General features: G+C 43.8%; 1 long non-coding RNA gene across 1 annotated transcript; it reads left to right on the top strand.

Moving 5' to 3' along the window:
• The first annotated feature begins 16,597 nt into the window (after window positions 1–16,597).
• LOC127929153 (uncharacterized) lies at window positions 16,598–20,317 on the top strand. The gene is made up of 3 exons (XR_008133458.1): window positions 16,598–16,675; window positions 17,384–17,690; window positions 20,101–20,317. It is a non-coding gene; the product is annotated as an uncharacterized LOC127929153 (long non-coding RNA).
• The last annotated feature ends 150 nt before the right edge of the window (window positions 20,318–20,467 follow it).

The raw sequence follows: 20,467 nt of genomic DNA on the forward strand, positions 1-20,467 counted from the left end.
TAATCAGTCCAGTTAACACTGTTACTGTATAGGCTGATTTGAAAAAGCCAAAATGGGTGTGATACAACTGCACCAATTTACCTCATTAATAGTATTACAGCAATTCACTCTTTCAGACTGTCTATATATGAGGAGGATTTGAATGAACTTGGTCAGAGTACTTTTTCTTATTTGTATTCCTATATTTTCACTGTCGTTGACCCACTTTTACAACAAGTGGAGGGCAGAATAAGTCTGTCCCTGGAAGAGAACTGTTTTATGTAAATGTAAAATGGAGAAACACTTTTGTAGCCATGACAACAGTCTCCTGAGTGGATTTCTTCCACCAAGGTGAGCTATCTGCTCCGGGATCCCGTGCACTTAGGAAGTGTGTTTTAAAAGGGAATCTGAAGAAGCTTTTTAAAGAATGATGTATAATTTATTTGTATTTTCTCTCTTGCTTCTTAAGAGGAGAGTAGAGTGTGTGGGATGTGTTCTGAATGTGTCAGACCACAGTATTATGTACTATTATGCAGCCATAGTCCCATATCTATTTGTTTTGTATGAAATTTACTCTGCTTCTACGTATTTCCAGTTGCTTGATGTCATGGAGCTGTTTATAAAATCACTTTCATCCACTTAAAAAAAACACATTCATATGTGACATCACTTAAGTGCAGCTAATTTGGGTTTGTTTGCTGCTTTAACAATCTATACAATATGTAATGAAAGCATAGTGTGTGTATAAATAACATGAGAGAGTAGTAAGGGATGGTAATACAACTTTATTTTATTTTGTTCTTTTTCTTTTCTTTTTTTTAAACTTAATTTTGATTCTCATCATAGTGACTGATATTGTCCTAATGCCGGATGCTGACTCACTGCTTTAGGATGTGGATCAACAGTTTACATAGCAATGTATCTTTAATTTACGATTTAAGTGTCTGGTTTAGCCTCCATTAAAATTCTGAGGCAATCCATGTACAGTATGCACACCGCCTTGCATTTTCATTCAGAGGACAGGTTAGTACATGTACTGAGACCAACTGTGACACGTGTTTTATTTCTAGATAATCGTTGCCATCAACAAAGATCCAGAGGCACCTATTTTCCAGGTAGCTGACTATGGTTTGGCGGAGGATCTCTTCAAGGTAAGACTGTCAATGATGACATGATTAGATACTGTGATATTAAAGGTGTGAAATGAATCCCTATATGGAGGTAAATATTTAGTTAATCTTAAGGAGGTGGACCTAGATCTTCAGCATTGGCTAAATGAAGTATTGTACACCACACCCTGTATAGGTTTAGTAAAGTGCAATGAGTTATCCAAGTCAACACTGATACACTTTAACCTGTATGGTGCCCAGTATTTCTAATTCATGACAGCATTTAAAGTGTCAGTGTTCATGTACTTGAGATCTGCTTAGTCCTGATGGGTAAATTGTGGTGAGGAGTCTTGAGGGAAATATCCATCACACCCTCATGCCATCGTTACAGATCCCTGTCACACCCTGTCCATCTCTCCTTTAAGAGTCATTCTTCTAGTACCCTCAGGAGGATTTAAAATAGTTTTATTAATATGATATGTATTTGTTATATTAATAATATGGACCTTATTCTACCAAAAGTGGTTTCCTGATAAAAGAAAACATAACATTGGTTTTGACTGAATTAGGTTGTCACATTCTGACCTTAGTTATTTTGTTATGTCTTTGTTTTAGTATGGTCAGGGCGTGAGTTGGGTGGGTTGTCTATGTTCCTTTTTCTATGTTTTGGTATTTCTGTGTATGGCCGGGTATGGTTCTCAATCAGAGGCAGCTGTCAATCATTGTCCCTGATTGAGAACCATACTTAGGTAGCCTGGTTTCACCTTTGAGTTGTGGGTGATTGTTTTCTGTTTAGTGTTTGTCACCGTACAGGACTGTTTCATTTAATTTCATTCTCTCGTTATTTTGTTTTCTGGTGTTCATGTAAATAAAGTATCATTATGGACACTTACCACGCTGCGCATTGGTCCGATCTCTCCTACTCCTCCTCAAAGGAAGAAGACGAGCGTTACATAGGTCCTTAATTAGCTATAAATTATTATAAACTGGCTGGTTCAAGGTATGAAAAAACTTGTATTTTTACTACTCTAATTAGGTTGGTAACCCATTTTATAATAGCAATAATGCACTTCAGGGGTTTGTTGTATATGGCCAATATACCACGGCTAAGGGCTGTGTCCAGGCATTCTGCATTGCGTCGTACTTAAGAACATCCCTTAGCCATGGTATATTGGCCATATACCAAACCCCCTCGTGCCTTATTGCAACAGCAAAACACATTTGAAAAGCGCAAGAAAGAGGTGATATCTTAGATTTCCTCCTCAGTTAATGATGCTGTAATAAGACACATCAACGACTGATCGACTAATGTTACTGCATTTAAACTGACTCCCTTTGAGCCTTTATTCAAACATTTAAATTATTAAGGGAAATGTCTAATGGTCACTGTTAATTCACTCTTCTTCTTCTCTGATTGTGTCATTGAGGCACTTCCTGGTTCACTAGAGACTGGCTGTCAGTTAGACGCTCATTAAAAGTATTCCTGTGTAATAATGTCATTCATTGTAAAAGCATTTTGTGACAACTGTTGATGTACAAGGGGTTCTATAAATGAGTTTGATAAAATTAATTGAATAGTTAGGTTTATCATTATAAATCATTAAAGGGCACCTTCCATTTGCCATTCAGTCTTAAATAATGGGGATTCATTAGCTTGGTGGTGCAGCCATCTATTTGACCTGTTTTAAAGGCAATGTTAATGTCTGGTTTTCCCTCTCATACATTTGCATATTATTCAGTTGTTTAATCTCAGAAAGCAAAACTTCTAGAGACATTATGGCTTACTGAGTTGTGCCTTATTCAGTTACAATCTGTTAACTAGGTTTCTGGGATTAGCCTAAAATAACACTGAGTGAAATCATGTTTAAATGAATATGCAGTTGAGTTCTTACTCTCTCCGACTGTAAACATTTCTCTGTTGAGTGCCTGAATCCAAACCTGGTATATTACTCCACCTAATGAAAAAGCAGATGTACTGAATTATTGAACTCGTGAATGTATCAGTGGATAGTTCATGAGAGGACCTCCTGCTCAGAGAGTAACTTCCACTCCTCAACCTTAACAGGAACCACCTGATAGTTAAACTAAGGGGACTGCCTGGTGTTGGCTTTCATATCGATTCTGTGTTCCTATTCACTCCAAATTGACATGTTCAGGTAACTTTGGCAGGGCTCAACGCCACAGGGTTCCAGGCAGCATTTCTACCCTCTAGTTTAGGCATAAAGACGGAGGTGGCAGATCCAGATCCAGTGCCCAAGCTTTGCCAGACTCTTCAAGAGGGACCCTTTGTGAGGAGTGAAAGCCTAGTGGCTTTTTCCATTTGTTTGGCTCATCATTTATTAACCAGTGTCGTTGCGTGTGATCGGCCGGTGTTGGTGACGAGGTGTTTAAGTTAGTAATATTCTGCTGAAGTGATGGGTAAGTAGAGATAATAATAACAGGCAGGTCCAGAACTGTGACAATAGTTCTCATCTTACCTGTGTTTACATACACTGATTTCAGATAACAGTCAAAGACAATGGATGTGTCTTTTGTCGTTGTTGCCAATGAAACTGTCAGGGGTATGAGAACTGTTTGTACTTGTCGGCTGTTCCTGAGATGACTGCAGCATTGAAGAAGTGATCGCCATCATGATCCAACCAAGATCCTATAATACTCCGAAATCTGAAGATGAAACATTAACCACCATAAGCTTCCAGTTTTAACTACCCAAAAGAAAATCCTGCCTTAAACTGCATTTCATGCTTCTTGTGCATTTTGAAATGGGTGCTTAAAATGTCTACATCTAATACATCTTTGATTGTGATATCTTTTTAATGAATAATAAAGCTAGTGGATATGCTACAATGTCTCACAACTGGTTCCTTTCAATTTGAAATCTGATCAAATGGATGTTTGGGCTTTCCTTTTTGGAAAGGTACAGTATCAGAATAATACACTGTTATATTGCGGTGGATAATGGTGTTATATATCACGGTGGATAATGGTGTTATATATCACGGTGGATAATGGTGTAATAACACTATTATCCAGCATGATATATTGCACCATTATCCACCGTGATATAAGTGTATTATTCTGATACTGTAGCTTTCCATTATCCACTGTTATCCACTGTGATAAATGATATATAACACGGTGGATAATATATATTATCACATGATATATGATACTGTGCACCATTATCCACCGTGATATAACACTATTATCACTGATACTGGTGATATTAACACATTATCCACTGTGATAATAACACTATTATCTGATACAGTTGATATACTTGCACCATTATCCACCGTGATAATAAGTGATACTGTATTATCACGGTGATCTGTTTCACCATATATCCACCATGATATATATACCATATACACCGTGGATATATTATCCACCAGATATGATACTGTAGCTTTCCATTATCCACTGTGATAATAACACTATATATCCACCATGATATATTATTAGCGCGATGGATAATAGTGAATTATCCACCGTGATATATAACACTATTATCACCATGATATATAACACTATTATCCAGTGTATTGTTCCATGATATATATATATAATTATTCTGATACTGTAGCTTTCCATTATCCACTGTGATAAATGGTGTTATTATCCACCATGATATAAGTGTATATATTCACTGATACTGGCTTTCCATATCCACCGTGATATATAGTGTTATTATCCACCATGTGATATATGTTACTATTATCCACCAGTGGATATATAACACTATTATTCTGATACTTGTAGCTTTCCATTATCCAGTGTGATAAATGACACTATTATCCACCAGTTTTTGATATAAGTGTATTATTCAATGATACTGTAGCTTTACAGTATCAGGATATATAACATATATCCAGATAATGGTTTATAACACTATTATCCACCATGGACTACAGTATCAATAATAGTGTTATATCACCATGGATAATGGAAAGCTATCCAGTATCAGGATAATAGTGTTTTATCACAGTGATAATGGAAAGCTAGTTCAGGATAATGTAGCTTTCCATTATCCAGTGTGATAATGACACTATTATCCACCATGATATAATAGGGTTGATATATCATTATCCATTGGTGGATAATAAGCTACAGTATCAGGATAATAGTGTTATATATCACAGTGATAATGGAAAGCTAGTGTATCAGGATAATAGTGTTATATAATCATGGTGGATAATGGAAAGCTTTCCAGTATCAGTGATAATAAGTGTTATATCCACCAGTGATAATAGTGTCAGGATATTATCTGGTGGATAATAGTGTTATATTCATGATAATGGAAAGCTACATTATCAGGATAATAGTGTTATATATTCGGTGATAATAGCTTTCCAATATCCACGGTGATAATAAAACACAGTTATCAGGACATGTTATATATCACGGTGTATAACGGTGTTATATATCACGGTGGATAATGGAAAGCTACAGTGTCAGGATAATAGTGTTATATATCACGGTGATAATGAACACTACAGTATCAGGATAAGTGTTATATATCATGGTGGATAATAACAGCTACAGTATCAGGATAAGTGTTATATATCACGGTGGATAATGAAAGCAGTATCAGGATAAGTGTTATATCACGGTGTATAACGGTGTTATATATCACAGTGGATAATGTAAAGCTACAGTATCAGGATAATAGTGTTATATATCATGGTGGAAATTGGTGTTATATATCACAGTGGATAATATGTTTACATATCACAGTTGATAATAGTGTTATATATCACGGTGGATAATGGAAAACTACAGTATCAGGATAATAGTGTTATATATCACGGTGGATAATGGTGTTATATATCAGGTGGATAATAGTGTTATATATCACGGTGATAATGGAAACTACAGTATCAGGATAATAGTGTTATATCACAGTGGATAATGGAAAGCTACAGTATCAGGCTCTAGGGATAATAGTGTTGTTTGTTTTGGATAATGGAAAGCTACGGTATCAGGATAATGGTGTTTTATTATTGATAATGGTGTTTATATCACGGTGGATAATAGGGTTATATATCATGGTGGATAATCAGCTACAGTATCAGGATAATAGTGTTATATATCACAGTGGATAATGGGTTATATATCAGGTAAACTACAGTATCAGGATAATAGTGTTATATATCATGGTGGATAATGGAAAGCTGTATCAGGATACTGTGTTATTATCACAGAAAAGGATAATAGTGTTATATATCATGGTGGATAATAGGATTTTGTTATATATCACGGTGGATAATGGAAAGCTCAGTATCAGGATAATAGTGTTATATATCACGTGGATAAATGTTAAATATAACGGTGGATAATGGGAAGATACAGTTCCAGGATAGTGTTATATCAGTGATAATAGTGTTATATATCACTGTGGATAATGGAAAGCTACAGTATCAGGATAATAGTGTTATATATCACGGTGGATAATGGAAAGCTACAGTATCAGGATAATGGTGTTATATATCATGGTGGATAATGGAAAGCTACAGTATCAGGATAATAGTGTTATATATCACGGTGGATAATGGAAAGCTACAGTATCAGGATAATGGTGTTATATATCATGGTGGATAATGGACAGCTACAGTATCAGGATAATAGTGTTATATATCCACACGGTGGTGATACAGTATCAGGATGTGTTATATATCATGGTGGATAATGGACAGCTACAGTATCAGGATAATAGTGTTATATATCACGGTGGATAATGGAAAGCTACAGTATCAGGATAATAGTGTTATATATCACGGTGGTGGTGTTATATATCATGGTGGATAATGGAAAGCTACAGTATCAGGATAATAGTGTTATATATCATGGTGGATAATGGTGTTATATATCACGGTGGATAATGGAAAGTTACAGTATCAGGATAATAGTGTTATATATCACGGTGGATAATGGAAAGCTACAGTATCAGGATAATAGTGTTATATATCACGGTGGATAACAGGGTGTTATATATCATGGTGGATAATGGAAAGCCACAGTATCAGGATAATAGTGTTATATATCACGGTGGATAATGGAAAGCTACAGTATCAGGATAATGGTGTTATATATCATGGTGGATAATGGACAGCTACAGTATCAGGATAATAGTGTTATATATCACGGTGGATAATGGAAAGCTACAGTATCAGGATAATAGTGTTTATATATCACGGTGGATAATGAAAGCTACAGTATCACGGTGGATAATGGTGTTATATATCATGGTGATAATGGAAGCTACAGTATCAGGATATCATGCGTGGATAATGGAAAGCTACAGTATCAGGATAATAGTGTTATATATCACGGTGGATAATAGGTGTTATATATCATGGTGGATAATCCCAGCTACAGTATCAGGATCAGTGTATATATATCACGGTGGATAATGGAAAGCTACAGTATCAGGATAATATGTTATATATCATGGTGGATAATGGAAAGCTACAGTATCAGGATAATAGTGTTATATATCATGGTGGATATATGGAAAGCTACAGTATCAGGATAATAGTGTTATATATCATGGTGGATAATGGACAGCTACAGTATCAGGATAATAGTGTTATATATCATGGTGGATAATAAGCTAATAGTGTTATATATCACGGTGGATAATGGAAAGCTACAGTATCAGGATCAGTGTTATATATAATGGTGTTATATATCACGGTGGATAATGGAAAGCTACAGTATCAGGATAATAGTGTTTATATCACGGTGTATAACGGTGTTATATATCACGGTGGATAATGGAAAGCTACAGTATCAGGATAATATCATGGTGGATAATGGTGTTATATATCACGGTGGATAATGGAAAGCTACAGTATCAGGATAATAGTGTTATATATCACGGTGGATAATGGAAAGCTACAGTATCAGGATAATAGTGTTATATATCACGGTGGATAATGGAAAGCTACAGTATCAGGATAATAGTGTTATATATCACGGTGGATAATGGCACATTTAAATATCATGGTATAATGGAAAGTTATATATCACTGGTAATAGTGTTATATATCACGGTGGATAATGGAAAGCTACAGTATCAGGATAATAGTGTTATATAGGAGGGTGGTGGATAATGGATAAGCTACAGTATGAGGATAATAGTGACTTTATATATCATGGTGGATACATGGACCCAAGCTACAGTATCAGCGATATGGATAATAGTGTTATATATCATGGTGGATAATGGAAAGCTACAGTATCAGCACCATAATGGTAGTGTATATATCATGATGGATAATAGAGGGTTTACAGCTCAGTACCAGACATTTATAATAGTGTTATATATATGGTGGATTGGACAGTGTCTACAGTATGGATAATAGTGTTATATATCACAGGTGGATAATGGATAAGCTGACAGTATCAGGATAAAGTGTTATATATCATGGTCTGGATAATGGAAAGCAGTCATATCTGAGTATCAATGTCAGGATAATAGTGTTATATTAGAATACATCGTGGACTTAATGGTGTTATATATTCACGGTGGATTTCATGTATGCTTTGTAAAGCTACAGTATCAGGATAATAGTGTTATATATCACGGTGGATAATCCTGTTATATATCACATGGATAATTGAAAATGGCATTTCTTCAGTATCACTGGATAAAATGGGACCACAGTATTGTTATGTTATCACGGTTCTTTGAATGGCTCCAAGAGATAATAGTATAGTTAATAAAGTCATCTGTTTAACGGTGTTAATATCATGGTGGATCTTTTAAAGAAAGCTACAGTATCAGAATAAAGTGTTATATATCACAGGTGGATAATGGAAAGCTAGTATCAGGATAATAGTGTTACTATATCTCATATGGATAATTCCTGTCATTTCTTCAAGCTGTTTTGTTTATCTCAGAATAAAGTGTTATATATCATGGTGGATATCTCTGTTATAGAAAGACAAAAGTATAGGCAAATAATAGTGTCTTTTATATCATGACAGTGAGATAATAACAGAACTACAGTTATCAGGATACAAATGTTATATATCATGTCAAATCTGTCTTGATAATAGGAAACTTGCTACAGAGAATCCCAGAATATAATAGTGTTATATATCACGGTGTATAATGGTGTTATATTTCATGGTGGATAATGGAAGGTCTCTGTCTGTCCTATCAGGATAATAGTGTTATCATATCACGGTGGATCAGCCCCAGATGGTGTCTGTCTCTGTCTGTATCAGGATCATCTGAGAGTGTTATATATGTCATGGTGATTATAAAGGAGACTAAAATGAGAGGTAGCCTAGCCCCAGATCTGTCTGTCTGTCTCTGTCCGGATAATGAGGGAAGCTACAGTATCAGGATAATAGTGTTATATATCTCTGTGGATAATGGAGGGAAGACTAACATGAGAGCGGTATCAGGATAATCTGTGTTATATATCACAGAGAAGGGAAGATAAATGAGAGCGGTAGCTACAGATCTGTCAGTATCAGCGGTAGATAATCTGTGTGTATATATCTGTCCGGTGGATAATGGGGAAGACTAACATGTATCGGTATAGCCCCAGATAGTGTCTGTATCTGTCCGGAGCCCCACAGAGAAGGGTGGATAACATGAGAGCGGTAGCCTAGCCCCAGATCTGTCTGTCTGTCTATATATCACAGAGAAGGGAGACTAACATGGAGCGGTAGCCTAGCCCCAGATCTGTCTGTCTCTATATCACAGAGAAGGGAAGACTAACATGAGAGCGGTAGCCTAGCCCCAGATCTGTCTATATGTCCGGAGCCCCACAGAGAAGTTAACATGGAGCGGTAGCCTAGCCCCAGATCTGTCTGTCTCTGTGGAGCCCCACAGAGAAGGGGATAACATGAGAGCGGTAGTTAGCCCCAGATCTGTCTGTCTCTGTCCGGATAATGAAAGCTACAGTATCAGGATAGCCCCAGTCTGTCTATATCATTGGTGGCCCCACAGAGAAGGGAAGACTAACATGAGAGCAGGTATAGCCCCAGATCTGTCTGTCTGTATAGCCCCACACGGTGGATAACATGGAGCCCTAAGATCTGTACTGTCTCTATCGGGCCCCACAGAGAAGGAAGACTAACATCACATGTTCGCGGATTCCGGGCCCCACAGAGAAGGGAAGACTAACATGAGAGGGTAGCCTAGCCCCAGATCTGTCTGTCTCTGTAGCCCACAGAGGGGAAGACTAACATGAGAGTGTTATCTGTCTGTCTCTGTCCGGATATGAGAAGGGAGAGACTAACATGAGAGCGGTATAGCCCCAGAGTGTTGTCTGTCTCTGTCCGGAGCCCCACAGAGAAGGAAGACTAACATGAGAGCGGTAGCCTAGCCCCAGATCTGTCTGTCTCTGTCCGGAGCCCCACAGAGAAGGGAAGACTAACATGAGAGTGGTAGTTATAGATCTGTCTGTCTCTGTCTGGGCCCCACAGAGAGACTAACATGAGAGCGGTAGCCTAGCCCCAGATCTGTCTATCTTCTGGTCCGGAGCCCCACTGGAAAGACACAGTAGCCCTGGCCCCAGATCTGTCTGTCTCTGTCTGGAGCCCACAGAAGGAAGACTAACATGAGAGTGGTAGCCTAGCCCCAGATCTGTCTGTCTGTCTCTGTCCGGAGCCCCACAGTATCAGGATAATAGTGTCTATATATCACTGTGAGATAATAGACTAACATGAGAGCGGTAGCCTAGCCCCAGATCTGTCTGTTATCTGTCCGGAGCCCCCACAGAGAAGGGTGGACTAAATGAGAGCTAGCCCCAGATCTGTCTGTCTGTTCTGTCCGGAGCCCCACAGAGAAGGGGACTAACATGAGAGCGGTAGCTAGCCCCAGATCTGGTAGTGTTATAGCCCACAGAAGGTCTGTCTGTCACTGTCTGTCTGTCTGTCTGTCTCTGTGGCCCCACAGAGAAGGAAGACTAAAGTATCAGGTAGCCTAGCCCCAGATCTGTTATCTGTCTCTGTCCGGAGCCCACAGAGAAGGGAAGACTAACATGAGAGCAGGATAGCCCCAGATCTGTTATCTATCTGGAGCCCCACAGAAGGGGAAGACTAACATGAGAGCGGTAGCCTAGCCCCAGATCTGTCTGTCTCTATAGCCCCACAGAGGGGAAGACTAACATGAAGCGGTAGCCCTAGCCCCCAGATCTGTCTGTCTCTGTCCAGAGCCCCACAGAAGGGAAGACTAACATGAGAGCGGTAGCCTAGCCCCAGATCTGTCTGTCTCTGTGGAGCCCCACAGAGAGGAAGACTAACATGTAGCAGGATAGCCCCAGATCTGTCTGTCTATATATCACAGAGAAGGGAAGACTAACATGGAAAGCTACAGCCCCAGATCTGTCTGTCTCTGTCCTGGGCCCCTGTCTGTGAAGACTAATGAGAGCTAGTCTAGTCTGTCAGATCTGTCTGTCTCTGTATATCACAGAGAAGGTGGACTAAATGAGAGCGGTAGCTGTGTAGGGAAGATAACATGAGACGGTAGCCTAGCCCCAGATCTGGTGTTATATAGCCCCACAGAGAAGGAAGACTAACATGAGAGCGGTAGCCTAGCCCCAGATCTGTCTGTCTCTGTCCGGAGCCCCACAGAGAAGGGGATAATAGTAGTTATATATCACTGGTGGAGCCCACAGGAGGGAAGACTGTATCAGGATCTGTCTGTTATCTGTCCGGAGCCCCACAGAAGGGTGGATAATGAAAGCCACAGATCTGTCTGTCTCTGTCAGGATAAGGAAGACTAACATGAGAGTTAGCCTAGCCCCAGATCTGTCTGTCTCTGTAGCGGTAGCCTAGCCCCAGATCTGTCTGTCTCTGTCTGGAGCCCCACAGAGAAGGGGATAAGCGGTAGCCTAGCCACAGATCTGTCTGTCTCTAGAAGTAAGACTAAACAGGATAGATCTGTCTGTCTATGTCTGGAGCCCCACAGGTGGATACATGGACAGCCCCCAGACCTACTGTCTCTATCAGGATAATAGTGTTAGACTAACATGAGTGGATAAGATCTGTCTATATATCTCTGTCCGGAGCCCACAGAGAAGGAAGACTACATGAGCGGTATCAGGCCCAGATCTGTCTGTCTTTCTGTCCGGGACAGAGAAGTGTTATATATCATGGTGGATAAGATCTGTTATATATCATGGTGGATAATGGGAAGACTAACATGTATCAGGATAATAGTGTTGTCTGTCTCTGTCCGGATACAGAGAAGGGAGACTAACATGAGAGCGGTAGCCCTAGCCCCAGATCTGTCTGTCTTCTGTCTGTCTGTCTGTCTGTCTGTCATGTCTGTCGGTGTTATATATCACGGTGGATAACAGAGAGAGGGAAGACTAACATATCAGGATAATAGTGTCTGTATATATCACGGTGGATAATGAAAGCTACAGTAGCCCCAGGATCTGTGTTATATATCACGGTGGACTAATGGAAAGCTACAGTATCAGAAGGGAGGATAATGGTGTTATATATCTGTCTGGTGGATAATGGAAAGCTAACAGTATCAGGATAATCTGTGTTATATAGCCCCACAGAGAAGGGGATAACATGAGAAAGCTACAGTATCAGGATAATAGTGTTATATATCATGGTGGATAATCTGTCTGTCTTCTCTGTCCGGGCCCCACAGAGAAGTGGATACATAGCGGTAGTTATATATCTGTCTGGTGGATACAGAGAAAGCTACAGTATCAGGATAATGGTGTTATATATCATGGTGGATAATGGAAAGCTACAGTATCAGGATAATAGTGTTATATATCTGTCTGGTCCGGATAAGAGAAGGGAGAGCTAACATGAGAGAGTGGATAATCTGTTATATATCATGGTGGATAATGGAGAGCTAACAGTATCAGGATAATCTGTCTGTTCTATATCCGGAGCCCACTGAGGGGGATACATGGAATGGGTAGCTACAGTATCAGGATAATAGTGTTATATATCACGGTGGCCCCAGATCTGGATAATGGAAAGCTACATGTATCAGGATAGATCTGTGTTATATATCACGGTGGATAAAGGTTATATAACATGAGAGCGGTAGCCCTAGCCCCAGATCTGTCTATGGTGGATAATGGAAAGCTACAGTATCAGGATAAGATCTGTCTGTTATATAGCCCCACGGTGGATAATGAGAAAGCCCCAGATCTGTCTGTCTGTCTATATATCCGGCCCACAGAGAAGGGAAGACTAATGTAGCCTAGCCCCAGATCTGTTATATATCACTGTGGATAATGGAAGGGAGACTACAGTATCAGGATCTGTCTGTCTGTCTCTATACCCCAGAAGGAAGTGGATAGTGTGTTATATATCTGTCTGTCTCTGTGGATAAGAGAAGGGAAGACTAGTACAGGATAATAGCTGGTATCAGGTGGATAATCTGTCTGTTATATATCATGGTGGATAATGGAAAGCTACAGTATCAGGATAAGATCTGTTATATGTCTCTGGTGGATAATGGAAAGACTACATGTATCAGGAGCCTAATAGTGTTATATGTCATGGTGGATAATGGAAAGCTAACATGTATCAGGATAATAGTGTTATATATCACAGAGAAGGGTGGATAATGAGCGGTAGCTAGCCCCATTTATCAGAAGGAGGATAATAGCGTTTATAATCTGTCTGTGAATAAGGGAGAGTAACATTTATATCCGGATCACAGAAGGGAGGATAAGCCTAGCCCCAATCTGTCTGTCTCTGTCCGGAGCCCCACAGAGAAGGGAGGATAAGCGGTAGCCTAGCCCCAGATCTGTCTGTCTCTGTCCGGGCCCACAGAGAAGGGAGGATAACATGAATTAGCATGCCCCAGATCTGTCTGTCTCTGTCCGGAGCCCCACATGAAAGGGAGGACTACATGAGAGTGCCCTAGCCCCAGATCTGTCTATAGACTAACATCTAGTGGCTAGCCCCAGATCTGTCTGTCTGGAGCACAGAAGGAAGACTAACATAGAGCGGTAGCCTATGGAGCCCCATAGAGAAGGGAAGATAACATGAACGGTAGCCTAGCCCAGATCTACTGTCTCATACAGAGAAGGGAAGACTAAATTACGGTAGCTAGCCCCATACCTGTCTGTCACTGTCTGGAGCCCCACAGGAGGAGGACTAACATGAGAGCGGTATTGTCGGAGCCCCATGAAATATCTAACATGAGAGCGGTAGCCTAGCCCCAGATCTGTCTGTCTGTATCTGTAAGGAAGACTAACTGAAGCGGTAGTAGCCTCAGATCTGTCTGTCCATGTCCGGAGCCCCACAATAGACTAAATGTCGGTTAGCCTAGCCCCAGATCTGTCTGTCTCTGGTCTCTAACAGGTGCCTCAATTGTCTGTCTCATATCACAGGAGGGAAGACTAACATTGTAGCTCTAGCCCAGATCTGTCTGTCTGTCTCTGTAGCCCCACAGAAGGAGAGACTAATAGTGCCTATCTATATCTCCGGAGCCCCACGGGAATAACATCAGCCTAGCCCCAGATCTGTCTGTCTCTGTAGCCCCAAGGATAGACTAAATGAGGCGGTGCCTAGCCCCAGATCTGTCTGTCTCTGTACTGAGAAGGGAAGACTAACATGAGAGCGGTCTCAATGTAGCCCCACAGAGAAGGGATAGACTAACATAGCGGTGTAGCCCCAGATCTGTCTGTCTTGTCCGGAGCCCCACAGAGAAGGGAAGACTTGGTAAATGCCCAGACCCTGTCTGGCTCTGTTGAGCCCATAGAGAAGGGAGAGACTAACATGAGAACGGTGCTAGCCCCAATGTACACTCTCTGTCCGGCCCCACAGAAAGGATAACTGAGAGCGGTAGCCTAGCCCCATTCTCTGTCTGGAGCCCAATGTAAGCGGGATATCATGTCAAATCTGTTTGGAAGATTAACATGAGAGCGGTAGCCAGCCCCAGATCTGTTTCTTCCTGTCTGGAACCCTAAGTAGAGGAAAAGCATTGTCTCAAAGCCCCAGTTCTGTCTGTGTGATCTGTTCAGAGAAGGGAAACTAACAACGCTACATCAGCTCTTCTTTGAAGCCCCCATAATGACTTTCTGTCCTCACATGATCCAGGTCCTCAAATAATCTGTCTGTCCCAGCCCCCCCACTTTAGCGGGGCCTAGCCCCAGATGTCTTCATGTCTCTTCTGAAACACTTAGGCCTGCTTGATTGAAGCCCCAGATCTGTCTGTTGTTATTAATTAACAATTAAACATATAGCCCCAGATCTGTCTGTCTCTGTGGAAACAGAGAGGGAAGACTAACAAAATGGGTAGTTTAGCCCCAGATCTGTCTGTATTTGATCAGAGAAGACTAACATGAGAGCGGTAGCCTAGCCCCAGATTTAATCCTCTGTCCAGACAGAGAAGGGAAGACAAACATGAGAGCGGTAGCCTAGCCCCAGATTCTTTTTGTTCTGTCAGGTCCTAACAATGGTACATAGAGCGGTAGAATAGCCCCAGATTTCTTTCATTTGGAGCCCCACAGAGAAGGGATAGACAAATAAGTTGACAGTTGCTAATGCAGAAAGGGAAGACTTGAGGGTGGATGTTGCCCCAGATCTGTCTGTCTCTCTGGAGCCAGAAGGGAAGGCTGAGAGCGGTAGTCATCTGTCTGTCTCTGTCCGGAGCCCCACAGAAGGGAAGACTAACATGATATTAATGCCCCAGATCTGTCTGTCTATCTCGGATTATGCAGAAGGAAGACTATCCGGTAGCCTTTTGGTCTGGAATGTATTCTAACTGTGCCTAGCCCCAGATCTGTCTGTCTGTCTCTGTGCCCCACAGAGAAGGGCATCCAATATACATCATCTTCCCTTGGTAAATAAGACTAATGAATATTAGCCTAGCCCCAGATCTGTCTGTCTCTGTCCGGAGCCCACAGAGAAGGGAAGATTATAATGAGAAGCCTAGCCCCAGATCTGGCTCTGTCCGGAGCCCCACAGAAAGGGCAATAAAATGGGACCAGCCCCAGATCTGTTAATGTTACAAGGTTTAATTATTATTTGAATGGCACCACCAATTTCTGACTAACATCTGTAAAGATTCTCTGTCTGCACAGAGAAGGGAGAGACTAACATGAGCGGTAGCCTAGCCCCAGATCTGTCTATCTGTCTCTGTCCAGAGCCCCACAGAGAAGGGAAGACTAACATGAGAGCGGTAGCCAGCCCCAGATCTGTCTGTCTCTGTCGGAGCCCCACAGACAGGGAAGACTAACATAAGCGGTAGCCAGATCTGTCTGTCTCTGTCTGGAGCCCCACAGAGAAGGGAAGACTAACATGAGAGCGGTAGCCTCAGATCTGTCTGTCTGTCTCTGTCTGGGCCCACAGAGAAGGGAAGACTAACATGATCCTAGCCCCAGATCTGTCTTGTCTCTGTCTGGAGCCCCACAGAGAGGGAAGACTAACATGAGAGCGGTTAGCCCCAGATCTGTCTGTCTTTGTCCGGAGCCCCACAGAGAAGGGAAGCTAACATGAGAGCTTGATACCTGTCTGTCTCTGTCTGGAGCCCCACAGAGAAGGGAAGACTAACTTGAGAGCGGTAGCCTAGCCCCAGATCTGTCTGTCTCTGTCCGGAGCCCCACAGAGAAGGGAAGACTAACATGAGAGCGGTAGTCTAGCCCCAGATCTGTCTGTCTGTCTCTGTCTGGAGCCCCACAGAGAAGGGAAGACTAACATGAGAGCAGTAGCCTAGCCCCAGATCTGTCTGTCTCTGTCTGGAGCCCACAGAGAAGGGAGACTAACATGAGAGCGGTAGCCTCTACAAATAACTGAGAAGGGAAGCAAATGAGAGCGGTAGCCTAGCCCCAGATCTGTCTGTCTGTCTCTGTCCGGAGCCCCACAGAGAAGGGAAGACTAACATGAGAGCGGTAGCCTAGCCCCAGATCTGTCTGTCTCTGTCCGGAGCCCACAGAGAAGGAAGACTAACATGAATAGCCCCAGCTGTCTGTTCTGTCTGGAGCCCACAGAAGGACTTGAGCCCTAGGCCCAGATCTGTCTGTCTCTGTTAATTTCAAACTAGCCTAGCCCCAGATCTGTCTGTCTCTGTCTGGAGCCCCACAGAGAAGGGAAGACTAACATGGGAGCGGTAGCCTAGCCCCAGACCTGTCTGTCTCTGTCTGGAGCCCCACAGAGAAGGGAGAGACTAACATGAGAGCGGTAGCCTCATTGGGTCATCTGTTGAGAAGGGACAGCAAATCTGCATTCTGTCTCTGTCACCCCAGAGAAGGGAAGACTAACATGAGAGCGGTAGCCTAGCCCCAGATCTGTCTGTCTCTGTCCGGAGCCCCACAGAGAAGGGAAGACTAACATGAGAGTAGGTAGCCTAGCCCCAGATCTGTCTGTCTCTGTCCGGAGCCCCACAGAGAAGGGAAGACTAACATGAGAGCGGTAGCCTAGCCCCAGATCTGTCTGTCTGTCTCTGTCCGGAGCCCCACAGAGAAGGGAAGACTAACATGAGAGCGGTAGCCTAGCCCCAGATCTGTCTGTCTGTCTCTGTCCGGAGCCCCACAGAGAAGGGAAGACTAACATGAGAGCGGTAGCCTAGCCCCAGATCTGTCTGTCTCTGTCCGGAGCCCCACAGAGAAGGGAAGACTAACATGAGAGCGGTAGCCTAGCCCCAGATCTGTCTGTCTCTGTCCGGAGCCCCACAGAGAAGGGAAGACTAACATGAGAGCGGTAGCCTAGCCCCAGATCTGTCTGTCTCTGTCCGGAGCCCACAGAGAAGGGAAGACTAACATGAGAGCGGTAGCCTAGCCCCAGATCTGTCTGTCTGTCTCTGTCCGGAGCCCCACAGAGAAGGAAGACTAACATGAGAGCGGTAGCCTAGCCCCAGACCTGTCTGTCTCTGTCTGGAGCCCCCAGAGAGAAGGGAAGACTAACATGAGAGCGGTAGCCTAGCCCCAGATCTGTCTGTCTCTGTCTGGAGCCCCACAGAGAAGGGAAGACTAACATGAGAGCGGTAGCCTAGCCCCAGATCTGTCTGTCTGTCTGTCCGGAGCCCCACAGAGAAGGGAAGACTAACATGAGAGCGGTAGCCTAGCCCCAGATCTGTCTGTCTCTGTCCGGAGCCCCACAGAGAAGGGAAGACTAACATGAGAGCGGTAGCCTAGCCCCAGAGCTGTCTAGCCCCAGATCTGTCTGTCTGTCTCTGTCTGGAGCCCCACAGAGAAGGGAAGACTAACATGCCCCAGAGAAGGGAAGACTAACATGAGAGCGGTAGTCTAGCCCCAGATCTGTCTGTCTGTCTCTGTCTGGAGCCCCACAGAAGGGAAGACTAACATGAGAGCGGTAGCCTAGCCCCAGATCTGTCTGTCTCTGTCTGGAGCCCCACAGAGAAGGGAAGACTAACATGAGAGCGGTAGCCTAGCCCCAGATCTGTCTGTCTCTGTCCGGAGCCCCACAGAGAAGGGAAGACTAACATGAGAGCGGTAGCCTAGCCCCAGATCTGTCTGTCTGTCTCTGTCCGGAGCCCCACAGAGAAGGGAAGACTAACATGAGAGCGGTAGCCTAGCCCCAGATCTGTCTGTCTCTGTCCGGAGCCCCACAGAGAAGGGAAGACTAACATGAGAGCGGTAGCCTAGCCCCAGATCTGTCTGTCTCTGTCCGGAGCCCCACAGAGAAGGGAAGACTAACATGAGAGCGGTAGCCTAGCCCCAGATCTGTCTGTCTCTGTCCGGAGCCCCACAGAGAAGGGAAGACTAACATGAGAGCTGTCTCTGTAGACTAACATGAGCCCCAGATCTGTCTGTCTCTGTCTGGAGCCCCACAGAGAAGGGAAGACTAACATGAGAGCGGTAGCCTAGCCCCAGATCTGTCTGTCTCTGTCCGGAGCCCCACAGAGAAGGGAAGACTAACATGAGAGCGGTAGCCTAGCCCCAGATCTGTCTGTCTCTGTCCGGAGCCCCACAGAGAAGGGAAGACTAACATGAGAGCGGTAGCCTAGCCCCAGATCTGTCTGTCTCTGTCCGGAGCCCACAGAGAAGGGAAGACTAACATGAGCGGTAGCCTAGCCCCAGATCTGTCTGTCTCTGTCCGGAGCCCCACAGAGAAGGGAAGACTAACATGAGAGCGGTAGCCTAGCCCCAGATCTGTCTGTCTCTGTCCGGAGCCCCACAGAGAAGGGAAGACTAACATGAGAGCGGTAGCCTAGCCCCAGATCTGTCTGTCTGTCTCTGTCTGGAGCCCCACAGAGAAGGGAAGACTAACATGAGAGCGGTAGCCTAGCCCCAGATCTGTCTGTCTCTGTCCGGAGCCCCACAGAGAAGGGAAGACTAACATGAGAGCGGTAGCCTAGCCCCAGATCTGTCTGTCTCTGTCCGGAGCCCCACAGAGAAGGGAAGACTAACATGAGAGCGGTAGCCTAGCCCCAGATCTGTCTGTCTCTGTCCGGAGCCCCACAGAGAAGGGAAGACTAACATGAGAGCGGTAGCCTAGCCCCAGATCTGTCTGTCTCTGTCTGGAGCCCCACAGAGAAGGGAAGACTAACATGAGAGCGTCTGGAGCCCCCCCAGATCTGTCTGTCTCTGTCTGGAGCCCCACAGAGAAGGGAAGACTAACATGAGAGCGGTAGCCTAGCCCCAGATCTGTCTGTCTCTGTCTGGAGCCCCACAGAGAAGGGAAGACTAACATGAGAGCGGTAGCCTAGCCCCAGATCTGTCTGTCTCTGTCCGGAGCCCCACAGAGAAGGGAAGACTAACATGAGAGCGGTAGCCTAGCCCCAGATCTGTCTGTCTCTGTCTGGAGCCCCACAGAGAAGGGAAGACTAACATGAGAGCGGTAGCCTAGCCCCAGATCTGTCTGTCTGTCTCTGTCTGGAGCCCCACAGAGAAGGGAAGACTAACATGAGAGCGGTAGCCTAGCCCCAGATCTGTCTGTCTGTCTCTGTCTGGAGCCCCACAGAGAAGGGAAGACTAACATGAGAGCGGTAGCCTAGCCCCAGATCTGTCTGTCTCTGTCCGGAGCCCCACAGAGAAGGGAAGACGAACATGAGAGCGGTAGCCTAGCCCCAGATCTGAGAGCGGTAGCCTAGCCCCAGATCTGTCTGTCTCTGTCCGGAGCCCCACAGAGAAGGGAAGACTAACATGAGAGCGGTAGTCTAGCCCCAGATCTGTCTGTCTGTCTCTGTCTGGAGCCCCACAGAGAAGGGAAGACTAACATGAGAGCGGTAGCCTAGCCCCAGATCTGTCTGTCTCTGTCTGGAGCCCCACAGAGAAGGGAAGACTAACATGAGAGCGGTAGCCTAGCCCCAGATCTGTCTGTCTGTGAGAAGGAAGACTAACATGAGAGCGGTAGCCTAGCCCCAGATCTGTCTGTCTCTGCCCCACAGAGAAGGGAAGACTAACATGAGAGCGGTAGCCTAGCCCCAGATCTGTCTGTCTCTGTGACTAACATGAGAGCGGTAG

This window comes from Oncorhynchus keta, unplaced genomic scaffold (genome assembly GCF_023373465.1).
Source record: "Oncorhynchus keta strain PuntledgeMale-10-30-2019 unplaced genomic scaffold, Oket_V2 Un_scaffold_5444_pilon_pilon, whole genome shotgun sequence".
Taxonomy (NCBI): Eukaryota; Metazoa; Chordata; class Actinopteri; order Salmoniformes; family Salmonidae; genus Oncorhynchus; species Oncorhynchus keta.